Source organism: Nymphaea colorata, chromosome 1, assembly GCF_008831285.2.
Source record: "Nymphaea colorata isolate Beijing-Zhang1983 chromosome 1, ASM883128v2, whole genome shotgun sequence".
NCBI lineage: Eukaryota > Viridiplantae > Streptophyta > Magnoliopsida > Nymphaeales > Nymphaeaceae > Nymphaea > Nymphaea colorata.
In genome coordinates this window covers 20,979,971-20,984,500 of record NC_045138.2, presented here as the reverse complement: position 1 = coordinate 20,984,500, position 4,530 = coordinate 20,979,971, and positions in this window count along the sequence as shown.

The window sequence follows — 4,530 nt, the reverse complement described above, 5'->3', positions numbered from 1 at the left end:
ATGAGTAAGGCTCAACAATCAACATTAATAAAAGCTAAGGTTTTCTGATTGTATGTGTCATTTTCACATTAATCTAACTTTAAGGGCCTGATCATGAGATTCTTTTCGACATGAAAATTGAATTCTAGGAAAATCTTCTTCTCTTTCCTCTTATAGAAAGAGCGAATTTAACCAAAAGTGTATTTCATCCTACCACCCTACTAAGAACAGAGCTGAGAGGTACGCCTTCTTTCATATTCATATGGTGACATAGAAAAAATTAATCTTTCTCTTTCAAATAAAAAGTATTTCGAATTTAAGTGCATTTTTGTTATGCTATCAAAAATCGTAGCACTCGTTATTTGTGGTCGTAAAAGTTGTACATTCCGTGCGAGACAAGCATCAGGTTCCTGCACCCTTGAGGTCGCAGTAAAGATGACAAAAGAGGCAGCAAAATAATATTTCTTAAAAGGAAAGTGCAATTTAATAGGCCGATTTCTGTGTGAGGTGGCCAACAGAGAAGCTGCGTTCTACTGTTTCAATAAAGGAACGTTCTCATCTTCTTACTTGCAAGAATGTAAAGTTCTTTTTTTTTTTAATTCCATTTGTACCCTTATGAGGGAGGTGTCTTCTTATTTACCATGAAAGCTATTTTGTCCTTTCCACCCTTTAACATGCAGTCTTATGTTCAGGGCCTAACATATATAACTTGTTCTTGCAAATTTAAGCATGTCTTTCTTATACCATCAAAAATTTAGAGTCCCTTTGTGCATTTTTTAATAATAATTCTATAAAGTGTACACTACCCAAGTAGTGAGAGCACATATTCGGTGAAAAAAAGCTAGACGGATCTCATACCCATTCCTATATATGATCCCTTGAAGTTGGGGGTCCGGATTTGTCATGATTCCATGCAAGTAAATTGAAACAGTTATTTTAGATAGATGGTTGAGAGAAAAAAAAATAAAAAAAAATGTATAAAATAATATTAGATAACAAAAATACCCATCACATTTTTCTTTCTCTTAACTATCTACCATGTTAGATCAGATGAACCTAATTAAATGGTTAGATAACTCTACAAAACTAGAGTCACTATTCGATTTTCTTACATTCATATGACCCCATTGTTTGTCACAAACATGTGTTGTTAGAATGGATGCTTTCTATCTTGAGACCCTCAAAATATTTAAAAAGGAATGCCCTTTTGGCAAGCATCAAAATGAATGGAAAACAAGACTTTTCTTTCCTGTTCCTCTGCATCAAAGTAGCTCTAAAGATCACAAGGATTGAAGTTCTCGATTGAGATCAGTTTATCCTTTGATTAATGTCGCATGGTAATATGAATCATATTTTTTCCATTATATCATTTGAGTTTTTCCGATGTAGAGCATAGAACAGAGCTGAAGATGCACCGACTCTACTCCGAGCACTAACCAAGAGGCATGGAGAGGGAAAACTTCTGCTCTTTTCCCGGCGGTGTATCATAATGCTCTCGCTTACTTGGAAATAAGTACTTTCCCTAACTAAAAGTATTTAAATTTGAACAACCCAACAAGATAACATTCCGATTCTAATAAAGTAGAAGTTGGCACCTGGAGCCTTACATCTAATACATCCCAATCTGTACTAATTTTGTGTGCTGACATGTGATATCTTTTTAGTCCAGCTAACTTCCAAACCTACCACAGCTCAATTAAGACGAAATAACTCATCTGGGTGATGCTAGGCTGGAGGATCCGTTAAAAGCACACCAACTTTGAGTTTCAAACATGATGTTGTCCGGTTAAATTGGTGACATTTTATTCTTATCAAACATCTCATGCTCGGAGGTAATTTTCGTTTTCATTTTTAACCTAAGAAAACTGCAATCCAAATCAGAGCCGGGGGTTGATAGGCTGTCAATCTCCGATTTGAATGTCAGATACATCAACTTTATATACTGCAAAAGAAAATGTCGCCAATGCACCAACTGAAGTGTATTATCTCATTAGACGGTAAGATGAAATACTCTTCCTAATCACCCAAAAATACATTTCAACAAACCTCCCTCGCCCGCCGAATCAGAAAAAGGGACATCAACAGTTTCTACCCCAAGTTAGACATTCACGTTAAAGAAAGCCGAGAGTTTGATGCCAGAGGTGCGTGGAATAGTACCGTAGAATTTCGTGTTCTTCCGCATCGGGCAATATATTCAAATCCAAAACAATGGTAGTCATGAACTTTGCCAAAAAGTAAACTTAAATTACTTTTAAATTTTTTTTAAATAAAAATATTATATTGATCAACACCCATCGATAAGTTTCCAACAACCTTTAATTCTTGCTACTTGGTGATTACCGGTACAATACATCAGACACAGTGTGTTGTAACATGTAAGAGAATTTTTTGGTCCAAAAGTTTTTCAAATGGTGACATTAGGGCCCTCGAGGAAAAGACATTTTGATCATTTGTTAAAAAAGAAATGCATTTTATAATCTTATTAGTTTTTTATTTTCATTTTTGTCTTTGATTGTTTAAGGGTATTTTAATTATTAACCATCCGATATGACCCATCTAACCACGTTCAATTGATGTCTTTTTATTTTTTATTCCACCTCTCCACGGCTGTCGGCAGCGGGTCGGGCTCTGCCGGAGCCGGAGAAATGAGAGAGCTCGGACACATTTTCCGTTCATGGTGGACCATCTGACCTGCGAACGGCCGTTATTTGACGAAGGAAGTCTTACCTTCTTGTCAAATCGTCTACCTCCAACACGCCTCGCCACCGACCTTCTCCACGGGCTTTAAGCCATCGACATCTGGAATGCTAACAATTCCGGCATTGAATTTAAACAGTGTTTTGAATAAGAGGAGCACCTAACTTTCTTTGACCTTAGTAGTTTTCTTCCGTCCGTAACTTCGCTACGCGTTTGTTTCTCAAGGGAAAGAGGAGGTCATTGTCATACCATCGCCAACATTGAAGGAGAACATATACAAATTAATATGATTGGTTGCCGGAGACTGAACTTTACTCTGAAAGAGTCAGGTCTGTCGATTCCTTTCTGTTTTTCTCTCTACAATAAAAATGCAATTACATAATTGTTGGAGAACCAAGAGATTTCCTTTGTAAAAGGAAAACCCCAAAAAGAAAAAAGAAAAAAAATGAGTGGAACACTGTCACTCCTGTATATCAGTTACTTAAATAATTTTAATAACACAAAGTGATGAGGGGCATGGGAACTTTAAATATATCCAATATCATGGTGTTTGATTTAGCAAAAGTAGTCAGTCGAGCTCGTATCAACTTTTGTTAATAAAATAACAGTAAGTAATGTTTCCTTTAAAAGATTATAAAATAAAGACCATATTATTATGCCTTCCTCCAAGATTCTTCCTTGTTTTAGGTAATTGAAGTGTCACACTTGTCATTATTTGCAGCTCAAAAAAATAATGCAACTAATAATGACAAAATTTTAATCTCAAACCACTTTACTGCCTCTTATAAGTATTTATTTTTAAAAACTTAAATTAAAAGTTTACTTTTAAAATCATGACCAGTTTAATGGTGGAGATTTCAATAATACTGACAGTGAGTTATGAGGTCAACGAGAATCCAATACTCACCGCCACCTGATAGAAAGATGGTCTTACAGCTAAAGAGTACGGTAAAAGTGAATACTCAGACTCACCTGGCAGGCTTTTGTCCTTACTTAATATAGATTAATGAGCAGATGCAAGTAGGAATGTTACTGGATCAAATTTAAATTAAAATACTTTTTATCGCGTTTGATTTAACAAACATCTTAATCCGATTTTTGTTTATTTATATTAGAATTTGTTCTAAAATTCATTTTTGAATTTACAATTGAATCTGACCAAAATTATGATAAGTTGGTATTTTATTTTTCCTTAAATATGTAAAGTTTTTTTTTTTTTTTTGCTTTACCGTCTCGCATCGGCTCACATATTAATAAAATAACTTTTTAAAAAAATTGTAAAAATTTTAATGTTTTGAAAAAACAAGAGGAAACCTTATATCTACCTGAAGCTGCGTTGAGTTTTACGTTTCTTCTCCGGTTAAGTTTGGCACCGGCGAGACGCCGCCGGAATTCGTGAAACCATGCACACGCACGCTCTCTCTCAAATAATAGTTCTTATACAATACAAATTAAGTTTACTTTTTACAATATAATTTTAGAAAATTTTTTGTCACAGTGACCTGACTTATAAGCGACATGACTCGGACATGCTGCCCACGTGACAGTGACAAGTACAAGGATGCTTTTCACATAATTTTATATGTTTTCAATTTTGGTAAAAATGCCAATTAAATAATAGTTTTTTTAAGCACAATATAATCCAACTTTGATTTTGCGTTTAGTATACGTTAGATTTCGCCGCAGCTTGGAGTGTAAACAGATTTCGAGTTCTAATCCGAGTCGCTGCAATTTTTTGCTAAGTGAAGATCCAAGGTAGACAAATTCCAATAATATTTGCTTTGGATTGCGATCTTGAGCCCTTGCTTACTTAATCAAAACAAATTCGTTACTTAAAACAAGGTTTGATTAAGT